Raw genomic sequence first — 16,652 nt, forward strand, 5'->3', positions numbered from 1 at the left:
TGTGACGCACTCATCACACTGGTCCTTTCAACACCAGGTACTTCGCTCCTTTCAGATCCACGTATACCTCCATCCCACACAAAGCTGGTGTTGTCTCATTATTGCATGTCTAAAATACCAACATCCCAAATGTGAAATCTGGGCACTCCTGTTATATCAAGCGTTATGCACAGCAAAGAAACTCCCATCTGGCCGCTAACTGCCTTCTCCACTCCCATAATTTGTGCAGTGTTCCCCTTCTCAGTGTGGGCCTTGGCAGTGGAGGCCCTGATCCAATCCCTTTTTATTAGTGTACAACTGGAATACCTCTGCTGGGGACAATGCAGCTACAGTGGTGTAAACTGCTCCACGGGCCCACCCACTTTGTGGCTGGTATTCACTGCTGTTCCTGCATCAGTGCAGGGGGTTGGACTAGATGACCCTTCTAACCCTATAATTCCATAACAAAGCTTCAGGGCAGTAACAGATGTTTCAAATGTTCCTTTTAAGGTGCAAGGGCCAAAGTTTAAAGCACCTGGTGACAGTAAGGAAGAATCCAATGTCACGCCCCTTGAACTGCTGGGGGCCCTGTACCCAGCTAAGACTGCCAGTGTGTGAGCTGTCCTGGAGAATGGTTATAGGTGACTAGCGGGGATCCTGGTTTTCTCCAATTTAAAAAAATCCCCAATTTTCAGTTAAAAAAAGTAACCCCAAATCCACATTTTCCATTATTAAAATGAAACACCACAAATATATATATGCACGTGTGTGTATTAGAAGTGTTTCATTTAAACCACAGAAAATGTGGATGGGGGGGGGGGGGGTTTAACCAAAAATTGGGGATTTTTTTAAATTAAAGAAAACCAAGATCCCTGGTGACCAGGCAAGAGCTGAGCTCTCAGTGCCTCGCTTGAGCACCCTTTGCTGGTGAAACTTCAAAGAAGCCCAACTGGGTTTCAAAGCTGTGCTTCACAAGTAGAATGGCCCTGCTCTGCTTTTAGCCTCAAATTGCATTATCTTCACCTGTGAGCAAGATGAAATCCTTTAAAAGGAATGAGAAGGAAGGTCCCTGCCTTTTTCTACAGGAAGTTAAATGAGGAAATTGGCAACAGGCCAGCAGAGATGCATCTTACAGACTTGCATCTGCTCTGGGCTAGATCTGGACTATGGGGTAGCTCTGGCTGTCAGTGCATGCTGCAGCAGATCTAGCTCCCGCCACTTGTCATGGGCATGTCCCTAACTTCTGGGGACCCAGTAGTAGCCTGGCAGGCTAGATATAGCAGTTCCATGGGCCAGATCTGGCCTGTGGTCATATATTTGACTCCCCTGTTATAGACTAACTGAATCAGACTAATACAGATAACCAACTCTGTTCTTAGGGAAATTGGAGCAGGTATGAGGCCAGATCATAGGCTAGAGAGGCTGTTTCCTTCTCTGTTAGAAGAAGGAGCTGTGGTGAGGTTTTGATGTTACGGGTGTGTTATAGCGGCACATTGTATAGAATTCATAGATTCATAGATGTTAGGGTCAGAAGGGACCTCAATAGATCATTGAGTCCGACCCCCTGGATAAGCAGGAAAGAGTGCTGGGTCTAGATGACCCCAGCTAGATGCTCATCTAACCTCCTCTTGAAGACCCCCAGGGTAGGGGAGAGCACCACCTCCCTTGGGAGCCCGTTCCAGGCCCTGGCCACTCTAACTGTGAAGAAGTTCCTCCTAATGTCCAATCTAAATCTGCTCTCTGCTAGCTTGTGGCCATTATTTCTTGTAAACCCTGGGGGCGCCTTGGTGAATAAATACTCACCAATTCCCTTCTGTGCCCCCGTGATGAACTTATAGGCAGCCACAAGGTCGCCTCTCAACCTTCTCTTGCGGAGGCTGAAAAGATCCAGTTTCTCTAGTCTCTCCTCGTAGGGCTTGGCCTGCAAGCCCTTAACCATACGAGCGGCCCTTCTCTGGACCCTCTCCAGGTTATCCACATCCCTCTTGAATTGCGGCACCCAGAATTGCACGCAGTACTCCAACTGCGGTCTGACCAGCGCCCGATAGAGGGGAAGTATCACCTCCTTGGACCTATTCGTCATGCATCTGCTGATGCACGATAAAGTGCCATTGGCTTTTTTGATGGCTTCGTCACACTGCCGACTCATGTTCATCTTGGAGTCCACTAGGACTCCAAGATCCCTTTCCACTTCCGTGCCACCCAGAAGGTCATTCCCTAGGCTGTAGGTGTGCTGGACATTTTTCCTCCCTAGGTGCAGCACTTTGCATTTTTCCTTGTTGAACTGCATTCTGTTGTTTCCTGCCCACTTGTCCAACCTGTCCAGATCTGCTTGCAGCTGTTCCCTGCCCTCCGGCATGTCCACATCTCCCCATAGCTTTGTGTCATCTGCAAACTTGGACAGAGTACATTTCACTCCCTCGTCCAAGTCGCTGATGAAGACATTAAAGAGTATCGGTCCAAGGACCGAGCCCTGCGGGACCCCACTGCCCACACCCTTCCAGGTCGAAACCGATCCATCCACCACGACTCTCTGGGTGCGACCCTCCAGCCAATTCGCCACCCACCGGACTGTGTAGTCATCCAAGTCACAGCCTCTTAACTTGTTCACCAGTATGGGGTGGGATACCGTATCGAAGGCCTTCCTGAAGTCTAAGTATACGACATCCACCCCTCCTCCTGTGTCCAGGCGTTTCGTAACCTGGTCATAAAAAGAAACTAGATTGGTCAGGCACGATCTGCCTGCCACGAACCCGTGCTGATTTCCCCTCAGCATAATTTGTCCTGCCAGGCTCTCACAAATGTGAGCCTTGATAATTTTCTCAAAGACTTTACCAAGGATGGAGGTGAGACTGACAGGTCTATAGTTGCCTGGGTCCTCCTTCCTCCCCTTTTTGAAAATGGGGACCACGTTGGCCCTTTTCCAGTCCTCCGGGACTTGGCCCGTGCGCCACGAGCTTTCAAATATTCCCGCCAGTGGCTGTGCAATGATGTCGGTCAGTGCCTTCAGCACCCTTGGATGGAGCTCATCCGGGCCTGCCGACTTAAAGGCATCCAGTTCTTCCAAACTGAATGAACAATGATCAAAACTTCAGGGAAATGGAACTACACAGACCGCATAGGGGGAAAAGGCAATAGGGAATTTCATTCTTTGGCTCTGTGAGGTCGATAAAAATAGGTAAACAGCATTTCACTGGGATTTTACTGAACCCCAATTACTTGCCCTATGAAAATTACTGTCTCTAAGGCAGTGGTTCTGTCTTGTAGATTCAAGGCACCCCTTGGAAAATGCCAACTCTTAATCTTTGCTTATTTTTTGATTACAGAGTAATAATAGGGTAAGTCTTTTGTTGCAAAGAATTCAGTAAGACCACAAAAGTTGCAAAGACCACAATACATTTTTTAACACTGTGGATTCCCATTTAAAATATCTGGAGAGAAACTAAAGAGGGAAGCTCTTTTCAAAGAGTTTTATCTTCTGAATCATTTCCATGCCTAACAGTGCTAACATTGCATGGCACCCTTGAAAGGATCTCAAGGCACCCCAGGGTGCCATGGCATCCTGGTTGGGAATCACTGCTCTAAAGCCACAGATAAGTTCCTCAAAGAGTGTGCACTAACTTTTGTGTGCTGCTAGATTGGTTCTTCCTAGCCTCTTTCATCTGCTGCCTTTGCTCACATATCCTTTATAGCAGCCAGGGAGTTGCTTGGCTGGAAAAATTTTTCTCTGAGCCTTGCTGCCCCAGTAGTGACCTCTTAGGGTGTGTGCAAAGGAGCAGAGAGCTTATAGCTTGTTACTTCCCTGCTGCCCACTCATTTACAGCTAGCAACCAGAACAGCCATTGCACACGGTAAGTGTAGTAATTTAGCTGGTCCCTTGCAGCATTTGAAAGGACAGACAAAAGCAGGCCAGAAGCTGTTTCTCTTTCCTCCAGGGAGCCCGGGGTGGAGCAACTGAATTTTATTTCCCTGCTCAGCCTACTTAGCTGTGGAACAAATATCCTTTACTAAAGTTTCACTGCATGCTCTTACCTGAAGGGGAAGGGGTCAGAGACCTCAGTGGTGGACCCACCTGCAAAGAGGCGACTGTCAGCCTTGGGTCCCCCTTTAGGTAGCTCTTCCAGGAGAGGGAGCAAGCAAGCTATCTTTTGAAAAGAGATTCCCTCCTTAGCTGCCCCTGAGTGGGATGTAGAGGGTGTGGCATGCGATTGTGGTGCGTGATGTACCTATGACATGATTATGTGAAGTTTTTTTGTCTTCCATGCACTGTAGTTTATGTGTCTCATGTGCAACTCTCCGTGTGCTTGAGTCTGTTTTTGTGTTGTGTTGTGTCCCATTGACATAGGGGCTGTAAAGTAATCCAAAGACTATCCTATGCATAAGGTCCTATCCTGCCACTCCCCACCCTTCTTGTGTAGGGAGTGAATTAGAAGTGGCGAAGAAAGGAGCTAACGCCCTCTGTTCTGCCTCAGTTTCTGTTTCCCTGGGAAACGGGAAGTAAAACATAACTTAGAGCAGTCATAAAGTTGCTCTAATTTGTGCTGGCAATCTCTGGAAAGCCCTAGTTCTCCACTACCTTGTGTTGCCTCTCAAACTTTCTTTCATAAACCTGTCACTGTCCGGAGATATTTCTGTGAAGAATGCAGACCTAAGGCAGCATTGCTGGAGTAGAAATAAGTGCCGATAATGATGACACAGAATCTGATCACTTCCAAGTCCTGAGATCAGCACCTATATTGTCCCCTGAGCTCCAGTGTCAGTAGTGCTCATTGTGCCCTCTCAGGGACACTTTCTTGCCTTGTTCTCTCAGGGCAGGATTCTGCAGTCCTCTACTGTCAGTACAGCCACTCTACTCCATCACACTTGTGGTGCCAGTGGTCTGGCAAACCTATTAAGCCTCATCAGGACTCTGACACATTTCTTAAGTAGCATTTGTGCCTCAAAGGAACTGTCCCAAGGTTATCTTTGCCCAACCAGTCAATCTGATATTTCTAGTTCAACTCATAGTAATTATTCACTCTTTTGCCCTCCAGCTTGGCTAAATGAATCTATTAAACTTAATTGGCTTCTAGTTTCCACCTTCAATCTAGCCTCTTGCAAAAAAGTGTCAGAAGTTTAATTGTGAAGACCGCCTTTTTTAAAAAAAAATCTTAATTTCTAAGCAACTTGTTTTGATTTGCTTCAACTGTGGGAAAATTCTCCATTGATTGAAAATGGGAATATTCACAATTACATTTGATAGAGTTAAAAAAATGAAACTCTTATGCTATAGGGCAAAAGCTGCTCTATCTGATGAAGGGGAGGTGGAAATTCCCCTTGGAAGCTAGTTCTTTGATTGTTCACTACATTGCTTGTGTACTTGAGAGGAAGTTGTAATGTTGGCCAGTGGACCTGTTTTGGCAGTGCTCTGTTCCTATTACCCTGTGAAGCAGAAGGCAGGCCAGGGCAACACATTAGAGCAGTGGTTTTAACCTTTTTGGACTCAAGGCACTCCTTAGAAAATGCCAGCTCTTAGCTTGTACTTGTTTTTTTACTATGGAAAAATAATAGAGCAGTTCTATTGCAAAGAACTTGGGGCCTTGTTACACAGTAATTTGGGGTGGCTCCTGTAGCTCTTAACCTCTGGATTGTCTGTACAGTAACACCTTAAAGTGATTTAAAGCAGCATTTCTCAACCTGTGGGTTGCAAGAGTATGTGAAAGGGCTGCGAACAAACTTTAAAAATGGAATCTTCTTAAAGGAGAAAAATGTGGGAAACTGGCTTTTTCCTTGCAGGCTGGCAGACTTCCAGCCTTCAAGGGGCTGCTTGGGGCCCTCCATGCCACACACACCCACTGCCTGCCCCACACACTGTGGAGCTAGGGCCTGGGGGTCGGGGGGGGGCAGTGGGTCAAGAGTAAGAGCAGTGGATAGGGAGGGACTGGCCATCAATGTTTAAAAATGGGTCCTGGTACAAAAAAGGTTGAGAACCACTGGTTTAAAACACTTATGTGGCTCAAAGTTGTGCCTCTCCAGGGCAGGATTATCTCTTGATCTGCACAACCCAGCTCCTGTTCCATTATGGTGTGGCCACTTCCCACAGCTGTGCCACTCAGCTTAAAAGGTGTGACTACTCCACTTTTACTAATCCCAGGAACATTTGTGAGGCTCACAGCATAATGTGCAACAAGGCCCTCCAAAAGACTTCAGTGGGGCAGAGTGGTTTTGACAGTACGGATTCCTGTTAGAAATTTCTGGGTTTGTCCTGTGAATCATGTATGCGTGTTTGCACAACTAACTGTTAATTTTGCGCATTACCCCCAGAAAGATCCCACAGCACATCTCAGTGCCATGGCATCCTGGTTACAAATCACTGCCATACAGACTGATTAGGTCAGAGAGGAATGAGCTTAGGCAATAGCTTCCTTAGAGTGGCCTACTGCCTCTCTGAACCAGACAGGCTTAAAGGTGACCCCCAGTCACACCTTCTACCTGACTTGCAGAGCAGAGCTAACCACCCCTGTCAACCTGTGAGGAGCTCCGCATCCGAGAACCTGGGGAAGAGCGGGGAGGGTGCAGGTTGAGAGGGGAGACGTGTGTGTTGGGGCTGGGGGAAGGGAAGGGTGTATGCACATGTTAGGAGGAAGGGGAAAGGATGAGTGCGTGTGTTGGGAGGGATGTATTTGGTAGCTGTGTTGGTCTGAGACAAAAAGAAATGCAAAACTGTAGAACTCTTGGTTCAGAGATGATACCTTTTATTAGACCAACTAAGAAATCGCAACAACAAAAAAATCTTTTTCTGCAAGGTTTCAGGCACACGTGCCCTTCTGTGTTGGGGGGGAAGAAGAAATGTGTGTGTGTGTGTATGTGTGTGTGCGCACCTGTAGAGGAGAAAAGGGAGGGGTGCATGCCAGTGTCACCAAGTCCACTTATTATAAGTGGAATTCGCTTGTTTGTTTTTTAAAGTCGCTTTAATTTTTTGAGTCGTGGGTTGATAAGCACCTGTACTCCCCTATCTTTAAAATGAGGTGGGCTTCTTTTGGGCTTGTTTTTAAAGGCACTGTCACTTTTTTTTGTCATGAGACTTGGCATTACTGTGTGCACACACACACATGTGTGTGTGTGTGAACGTGCAGGCTGTGGGAAGGAGAAGAGGTATGTGTGCATGGTGGGGGAGAAGAAATAGGGTTCCAATTACACTTTGACTCTTGAGGGGGGTCTGCAAAAAAAAATAAATTAACTGGTTCATTGATTAACAAGTCCAGCTGAGTGAAGGAGCAATCGGATCGGAGACCCCTCCCCAGGTTATGATTTTCAAATCTTATAGGGGCGCTTTCCTCTCTTACGGGGAGGCTCAGTCCCCCTAAGCTCCCCCTTAATTCACACCCTGAGAAAAAAGGATGTGTGCGCCCATGTTGGGGGAAGAAAAGGTGGGGGGGATGTGGGGGGGGGTGCTGCAGGGAAAGAGAGGCATGCTGAGGAAAGGAGAAGAGGAGTATGTGGGGGGAGAGGAGGAGAAGGCGTGTGGTGGGGAGAAAGAGAAGGGGGTGTGGGTTGGGGGAAGAAAAGGGGTGGGGTGTGTTGGGGGGAAGGGAGGGCGGGTTGAGGGAAGAAGAAGTGTGTTGAGGGGAAGGAGAGGGGGGGTGTGGGCTGGGGGAAGAAAAGCTGCGTGTGTGTGTTGGGGGACCGAGAAGAGGTAGGGGTGTAGGGGGGAGGGGGAAGAAAAAAGGGACGGGTGTGTGTTGGGGGAGGAGCAGAGAGATGCGCCTGCCTGCGGAGGGGAGGGGAGCGGGTGCGTGTGGCCGTGGCGGCGAAGGGGTGATCACGGTCCTGGGGAAAGGCGGGTGTGCTGGGGGACGGCGACGAGGGGCGACTGTGCCTGGGGAAGGGTGCGGGGAGGATGCGTGACCGCGGCGCCCGCCCCCAGCGGCCCGCCCAGCGCTGCTGCTCGGGGGCCGCGGCCGCCTCTGCGGGTGCGCGGGGCGGGGCGGGGCGGGGCGAGGCTAGCCCAAGCCCACGCCAGGCCGGCCGGAGCCGCGGCTTGTCGGAGCCGCTGCGGGTAAGTCGGCCCGGCCTGGCCTCGTCGCCCAGCCCCACGGGCCCCCGCAGCCCCGCTCCTCTCTTCTCCCCTCCCCGTCCTCCATCGCCCCACGCTCCCTCCTGGGCCTGCCGCGAGGAAGCTGAAGTTGGTCCCTTTACCCCGGCCCAAACTCAGCTCCTTGAGGCCCCCCATTGCACCCAGGTGTGGGCTGGCAGGCCGGCGTGTGAAAACCCAGCTTGGGCCCGGCCCCGCCCTGGCCACCTTCTCCAGAAGGGCCGTCCCGAGAGCGGTGGCTTGGGGTGACCCAGAAAGGATTGTGTCCCCACAATCCCAGCCTAACCTCAGCTCGTTACTCGGGGCCGAGCGCGACGTTATTTACACGTGTATCAGTGCACGCGCGGTTCTGGTGAGAGCCCAACAACTCTCCGGCGCGTCTCGGCCACTGGGAACAGCCGCCACCGCGCAAAGGTTAGTGGTGAGGAAGGGACCGGGAATAAGGAACCAACTTCAGCCTCACAGGTCACGTCTACACAAGATGCCCGCTGCACAGCTGTTACCGGGCAGGCATTTAGTGCTTACGTAACAAGTTGCTCTGTATCCAGTGTTATTGCACACTAGCATCCCAGCACAGTTGCCTGGTGACGCCAACCGCGCAGTAGCATCGTGTCGGTTCGTGCTCGGTGACGCCACTGCACTTAGTAACGAGCTGCTGTGCAGTAAGTATCATCTAGACCCACTCACAGATAAAGCTAGGAAGCAGGGCCACAAGTCAGTTGCCCAGTGCTCCTTCGGGGTATATGCATCAAATTAATCCATGTACAACCTACTCTCTATTCCATCCTCTGAACTGGCTTTGTACTCAAGCTGTGAGCATGCTGACATGAATGGGAAGAAGGACTTTTCAAAGCCTGCCTGGCTTTGAAAAGTCAAAGTGGAGCAGCAGGCTGAGGGTTTGTCCATGCCTCTTGCTCCCAGCAGACTTTAAAAGGCTGGAGAAGCTGATGTTGATTGATGCTTCTAAATTACCCGCCTTTTTAAATCCCAGTTCTGGCACTGCCCCTGCACAAGGGTAGAGAGGTTTGATCAGATGCGTTCCCCAGATCACAGTATTTCAGTCTTCCTGATGAAGATGCCATGGTAAACATCAACAATAAAGCAGAAATACACACATGGAGGCATTAGACTAAGCATGAGACTACCTTAGCATTTTGCAGTTTTGGCGGCACAGAAATGGGCTCTTGTGCTGCTGGTTAGTAGGTTTGTCTGCCCATCTGCAGGGGCATAGGCACTCAGCGTTCCACACGTCGAAACAAAAATATTGGACAGAAGGCAGCGTAAGATGGCAGCTTTATAGACTACTTAGAGGCCTGAACTTTTGTAGACTACATCCTACTTTTGTCAGTGTCTGTCTTTAAACCCCTCCCCCCAAAAATTGGGTCCAACTTTCTACTCTTTTGCACTGGTGATACTCCAGTTACTTCTGATCCATACCAGCCTCAGAATTGGGGTCATACCCTTTTTAAGGACTGGTTTCTTACATCTCATGTGATGTGAATCTAAAGTAATTTTCTCGGAGCTGTGCCTGTAGAAGTTGCATGTGCATGTGTATGTACTGGAGGTTTATTTCCCACTTCCATAAACAAATGCATACCAAATGCCATAGGGGTGATTGTCCACATCTAGGATTTTACACAGAAGCAAATGGGTACTTCCCTCCAAATTCAGTAGTGAAAATGAGCTTGCTCATCTAAGATATATTTTTGAAAGGGGCACTGTCAACATGATTTTTCCTTGAACTAAGTGGTTTCAGAAATCTTTTTATATTGTGCTTCTTTTAAATAACTAATTTTGATTGAATTTTCAAAGAATCTTTAATGATTCTGCATGTATTTCTGCTTCACTGTTGATGTTTACAGTGCCCTTGTCATTAAGAAGAGGAAAGTACCATAAACAAGTAAAATGCACCTGGTCAAAGCTATCCCTCCCCTTGTGCAGGGGCAGTCCCAGAATTGGGATCTAAATTGGTGGGTATTTAGGAGAATGGCGATGTTGACAATGCACAGAGCTGTGAAATGCACAGAATGAACCTATTAATTGGGGGGAAATAAATATTTTTTTTCTGGTTTCTTTCAGTTGAAGCCATTTTTGGTGTTGCTAAGATCTGTAGCATTTTTGGTGTTGCTAAGATCTGTAGCATGCTGAAAATTTCAGGCTTCATAAGTTGCTGATGTCCCCTTTACCTTAAGAAAACAGGGCAATTTGATGATAAAAAGATGGTCTTGTCTGCCAAGTACTCCCCCACAGGGCTCCAAATTAAGTTTGTTGGTGACCAATCAAACAAAATAATTCTAGCCTTCTCCATTCTACAGCCCTAGACCTCCCAGTGTATTTGGTGTGTAGATAATTCCCATGTACTTCTGGCCAAACCTCTCAGCTGGATGCAGCAATGAAGCATGTTCACATTCAGATGAATTGCTGCTCCACCCTGGGCCAGACTTACCCTGCTGAGGTGTGTGCATGTGTCAGCAGGAGCTGCATGAAAATAAAGGGTTGGAGGGAAGCAGTGCATACTCAGTGGACATGGGGGCCATAAAGCGCTCCTTGGCTTGTGGGTCTGTCTGCCTCCTAGTATCTTCTCTTGCATTTCCATTTCTTTGTCAGCCTGTTCTCAATGAAATTGGTGCGATTTAAAATAAAATAATGGGGTATAATGTAGATGGCATGACTCACTAGAAGCAAAGCTTGTTTTATGAAGGACTAAACATTTTAAAGCAGTTTTGAGGCCCTATATGTTTTTATTTATTTATTTAAATTCAAGCTCTCTGCCTGGCCTTTCAGCAGAGACATTAGAGATTTACCAATCCTGTTAAAAATGTTGACTGCCCAAAATGTGATGTGATTGTGCTTCTGTACCAGTGCTAAGCTGAAATTCTCCTTCATGCAGGTAGGTTTCACAAAGCCCTCTGTATCATGTGAGCACACTCAAACAATCTGCTAAGTCACATTCAAGTCAGGGGTAGATAACCCCCGGCACGGGTGCCAGAGCATGGTGCACAAAGGCATTTTGCTTGGCATGTGTGCCGTGGGGTGGACAGAGGGGAAGATGCTGGGGCTGTGCTGCCACAACAAGGATCAGTTCCCTTGTGGCTCCCCTGCCATCTGCCTCTGGCACACCAATGTCTTGCAAGTTGATGTTGCAGGTGTTTTTGGCACTTTGCCGACTCCTGGTTTAAGTGCCTTAATAGCAGAGTTGGGACTTTATTACAGTGGTTCATAAGTCTCCCTCTTCTCTTTTCTTGTACAGAAACTTCAGCATCTGTAGGTCAGTCAGCTGAAGGTACAGCGTGACATGTTTATCCAAAGTTCCTTTTCTTTCTTTCTGTAATTCACGGAGTTCTCATTTTAAGGTTAAATTTTCAACAAGTTGTCCCCATCTGGCCTTTGAGTAAATGGCAAAGGATTATCTCTCTAGGTATGCATTTGGATATGCTGTAAATCTTTTGACAGATGGCATTTAAGAATAACTAAACTATTTGTTTATATGCTCTAAAATGATGAGACAGGGAGTTAGATCCAGTTTTTGCACAACCAATGAGTTGGGTTTTTGTACATCCCACAATCACTGTATATGGGACCTCACATTGTGCTGAGAGAGCAGTACAAGCCCAATTCAGCAAAAGTATTTAAGGGGTGCATCTGCCCATGCAATGAATACAGTGCAATAAACTGGAGTAATTCAAGTTGGAGTAAACTGCTCCCAGGAACAGCATCTACATTTGTGTCCAGGACAGCAGCAATTTGAGCCAGGGCAGAGCATGTTCCTTGCTGGCTGGGCTGACCGGTTGCAATTTACACCTTCAGTCAGTATTTACACGTGCATTTCAGTGCAGTAAACTACTCCACTGTAGGATAGTACTGTCCCCAGCCATACTATTTTATGGTGGAGTTAATTAGTTCAGCATATCTCAACCCGCAGGTTACAAGAATATATGAAAGGATCAGCAACAAACTTTAAAAATGGACTTTAAAAACATGGGAAATTGTGGCTTTCAGAGTTCCAGCCTCCATGCTCCCCGCACTGGGGGGCTGGGGGTGGGTAGTCAGCAGGTGGGGAGTGAGGGGCACTGGATTGGGACTGGCCATCAGTGTTTACAAATTGGTCCTGGTACAACAAAGGTTGAGGACCACTGAATTAGTTTACTGCGCCCTAATACCAACACGTGTAAATGGTGATGGTTTACTGCAGAGCTAATTAGCAGATGCACCCAAGCACATACTTACCTTCAAGAACATGAATCACTCTAAATGTTGCCACTTGTGTTAGCTAGACAGTGTGGTGTATGTAGTTGCATAAAAGAAAGAGAGTGTCCTGTTTTCTGCACCTTTTCATGTAACATCAGTTGCTACTCTCTGTAAAGACATCTATAAAGCTTCTATTTTGCATTTTCACGGGCTTGGCTTCCTCTTGCCAGTGTAATGTTTTTCCTTTCTTTCATAATCACCTTTTCCCCTTCATCTGAAATAAAGTGGATCTAGAATGAGAGTTGCCTGTTCTGTTCCTTGTTTGTGGAAAGCCTTAGCAGGCACTCAAACCAAGTTGATCAGATGGGGCAAGGATGTTTGTATGACATCTGTGAAAGCCACATCTGGATTTGAGGTTTGTCGCTCATCCCATAAATTTCATGAAAGCAAGTTGAGTTTCTTCAGTGTTTCATTTCTTTTCCTGATCTGTCATGGTCCAAAATATAGTTGGGCTCCTGGAATAAAATTGGATAAGGAGGGCAAAGGCATTATAAAACTGTCGCTTCTCCTTTTACTCCATGTCCTCCACTTCCTATCCATTTCTGTTACTCCCCATAATTCTCTCCCTCAACAGTTGGTAGTTGAACTTCCCATGGGGATGTGTTGTTACAAGGCTGCCTTGTTGATTCCCTTAGTTCTGTAGCCAGGCTGTGTGGGGAAAGAGCCACTGCTGTTTGAAATCCAGCTTGCTGAGCTTTTCATGCAGAAACATTTCAAAAGGGAAAGCAGCTGTTCCTAGACCAGGCCACTTTTGTGCTGAACAGCATTGGAGGATTGAGGTTGCTTTGAAGTGGATCCTTTATGCAAGAAGCTGAATTATGGTTCTGGTTTAAGGTTCTTGGGAGAGTGTAGGGACAGGAGAAGGAGTTGGCAGCAGTGGCACAGACAGACAGGCTTGGGTGCAGGAAGTATGGCAATTTTGACCTGTTTGGTCTCTCCTCTGCCTCAGTCTCAGCTACCTCATGACCTGAACCTTTGGGAGCCTTTCTCTAATGTTTTGCCATCAACTAGGAAGTTTTGGGATGATTCTTGTGCCTCTAATTGAGCACACCCCTTCTAGACACTGCTGGATTATCTCTGCCTTAGAGGACTTTACACCACTTCTTGATGGACAAATGATAGTACAGGCAGTCCCCGCTTATCGCTCTTAATTGGTTCCTGAAAAACTGAGCATTAAGCAAAACCGATAGTATTTGATGACCCAAGATGGCAACCGCAATTGTTTTTAATGACCCAAGATGGTGACCGCTAGTGTTATAACGACATTCACTGAGCACTAAGTGAAATCAGGTATCAATTTAAAATGAGCGTTATAGCAAAATAGCGAAAGAGAAACAGGATTAAGCAGGGGTTGCCTGTATTGCAATGGTTTAAACAACAAAAAAAGATGGGAAAAGGGTTAAAATGATGTTAGGAGAAAAATGTAAGGAATCTTTTGTTTCCCTGAACTCATTTGATATACTGAGGGACCAAAGGTTGATGGTACATCAGGCTAGCATGGTTCAAGTGTGCAAGATTCTGCAGGCCAAAGCACACAAATTAGCAATGTGGCTGGCATCAAATCTGGCTCCCTTTGACTCCCCAGTTTGAGTGGCAAAGTACCCATTTATACCTGGGGTCAGCTGGGAACAGCCTTCTGTGCAAGCTCATGACTCTGGATTCTCTAGCAAGTTCCCGCTCTATCACTGCTGCTCTGGGCTGAGGACTGGATATAAACATTTATTTATTTATTTTTGTTGAAGGGGCCCAATTATGCTCTCCCAGGACTTCCTATTAGCTGGAACAGCAACAAATAATACTAATAAAGCCAGAACATTAGGCATGCTTAGCCAGACTGTACTTGAATTTACTGCACACAATAGGGAGTAAGCAAAGACACCATATATGTTTCTGCTCAAAAGGAGCATGCATTTACCACACAAAATTAAAATATTAATAAGAAACAAAAGCTTGAAACTTAAAAATATACTGGGGGAGATGGTAAAATCTGTTAAATGGTAAAAAGACTTCTTAATAAAAAAGGAATTTGATTTTTTTCTTCCCTTTTTTCTGTTTTCCCCTAAAAGTAAACAAGTATATAAGACTGGTTTGAGCAGAGATATAGGATTCCTGGCTTCAGTTTCTGCTTCTGCTGACTGATTGATCTCTTGAAATCCACTTAATTACTCTGCCTCACTCTACCCATCTGTACTATGATGATGTTACTATACCTCCTAGGTGTGATGAGAAGCTTAAATAGTTATTTTTCCCCACAAAGCTTAACAATTCTCACATGAAATAGAGTGCAGATTGTGGTGTCCTTTTGTTATTTATTGTTGATGTTATCCCACTGTTGATTGTCCTTACTAATTTGCCAGCAAACTGTTTGTGTTATAAATGCTGCCAAATTCTTATTTATACTATGACTTTACATGTGGTGCCATAGATTTGTGGCAGTTGTGATTTTTCGTGGTTAAGGAACCACTTATTCATAATTGGAATACTTCGCTTTTTGGTGTTCATCGTACACTTTTTTTAGAAGGTAAATAAAAATTCTGGTTTCAAAACTGAAAAATATACTAACATAGAACATAGGTCTCAATACTGGGTCAGCCATCATAAAGCTAGGTAAATAAATGGTTATTGTTTTCTGCCCCCTCTTTCCACTGTGAAATGTATATAGCCATATTAATTGAAACAACACTGTAGTGCATATAGTGTTTGCCTGGACTGTGCATGTACCAAAATATGTGTTTTGCTCTAGATATTTTCCTTGCCCAGTCAGTACTCAAGTTAACTTTGGGCCAAGTAACATGTTCTTTCAAAACGTAAAATTAAAAAAAAATAGAAATCTAATACTGCAGAATGTTCTCTGGTCACCTCCAATGTTGCCAATAAAATGGAGTTATTCACACAAATGGTAGACATCTAAAAAATTTAAGAAGCCTTTTAAGAAGCAAATCTAAATCTAGTTTTTTTTATTTAAAAGAGTGTTTTTATTATGCAAGCAGAAGTGCTTTGCAGCTTTTCAGCAGCCAGTGTAACTTCTGTTGGATTTGCTTGTATACTCCTTGTTTAATCTCCCATGTGCTTTTAGTTGTGTGCAGTTTCAGAAACTGACAAAAGCCACTATTCCAGCCTCTGATCATAGCCTCATTCAAGGACCAGTCCTCTGGCTAACTATAACAGCCTCAGCCAGCAGACTTTGTATAACAGAAAGTCCTCTCCTGCTATGGTAAATAAGATCAGAAGGTAATATTTCTAATTGAGCTTCCTTTGGAACAGTTGGCCTGATAGACTTTTTAATAGATCATCTGTTTTATTTGCATAGTCTTCTTTAATCCATTCATTCATATAATCTTTGATGCATTCAATTCTAAATTCATGGATCTGAATGTTTTACACTCCCCATTAAAATGCTTGACTTCAGTATTTTTTAAATCAGCCATTTTAAAATATAGAAGGCTTCAAAGTATTCCAAATTGTGTTTGTGCATTACGTCTGAAATGGCAGTGCCTGTCAGTTAATACACACAGTTTTTCTTGCAATCTGTTTGTAACCAATTTATATTTTAAATAGCAGTTATCAGTATCCCTAGTCTTCTCTTGTAATATCTGAGTTTTCCTCAAAGCATGTTTCTGCTCTGATAAATGGGTATGCAAACATGTTATGTTGTTACTACTCAGCCCTGTTGTATTCAGAGACCCATCATTTTCCTTTTGCAATTTAAGTATGTATACCTATCTTTATATTTTTTATTATTTTTTATCCTGTTTATACCCCAGAGCCAGAACAACTCAAAGGATGCAGCTACACGAGATGCTTTACTGCACAGTAAAGTAGTTGCTTATGCAGTAAGCATGCGTGTTTATATGTGCACACGCTTACTGCACAGTTAACCATGCTAATCTCAAGTAAATTTGCTACCTCCAAATTCAAGCGGCAAATTTACTTGTGATTACTTACTGTGGAGTAGCGTTCATGTCAATGCCTGACCAGGAGCATATCTGCTCCCAGTCAGCCAGCCACCAAGGGGTAGAAGATTCCTCCCTGCCTCCGGGAGCTGCCTGCTGCCAGTGGGGGCTCCGACCCTGGAGCCCGGGAGGGGACTATGTCCCCCTGCCCCAGCAGCAGGGAACTCCTAGCCCCTCACTCTGAGATCACGATCAGGGAGCTGGGAGATCCTTATCTCCTGGCCCTTGCTTCACCTTGGGGCGGGGGCAAGGCTGGGAGATCCTTATCTCCCAGTGCCAGCTCTGCAACAGTAGGGCTAGCGCTGGGAGATCCTTATGTCCCAGCCCAAGCTTTGCGGCTGCAGGGCTGGGGCTGGGAGATCCTTATTTCCCAGCACCTTTTCTGGGACCACGAGGCC

General features: G+C 46.0%; 1 protein-coding gene across 10 annotated transcripts in view; it reads left to right on the forward strand.

The window, feature by feature from the left end:
• Positions 1–3,769: 3,769 nt before the first annotated feature.
• The window catches only part of TSPAN11 (tetraspanin 11), a 242,771-nt gene continuing 229,888 nt past the window's right edge, over positions 3,770–16,652 (forward strand). For 7 of the 10 annotated variants that reach the window (XM_059726702.1, XM_059726707.1, XM_059726705.1 and 4 more), the window contains exon 1: positions 7,928–8,017. The gene's annotated coding sequence lies outside the window, so the exon portion shown is untranslated. Of the gene's footprint in view, positions 3,831–7,927; positions 8,018–8,038; positions 8,468–8,551; positions 8,716–16,652 lie in introns of those variants that run through there. The other 3 variants (XM_019482166.2, XM_059726703.1, XM_019482168.2) reach the window with 3 other exon arrangements.

The sequence above is a fragment of the Alligator mississippiensis genome, chromosome 4 (genome assembly GCF_030867095.1).
Source record: "Alligator mississippiensis isolate rAllMis1 chromosome 4, rAllMis1, whole genome shotgun sequence".
Classification (NCBI taxonomy): domain Eukaryota; kingdom Metazoa; phylum Chordata; order Crocodylia; family Alligatoridae; genus Alligator; species Alligator mississippiensis.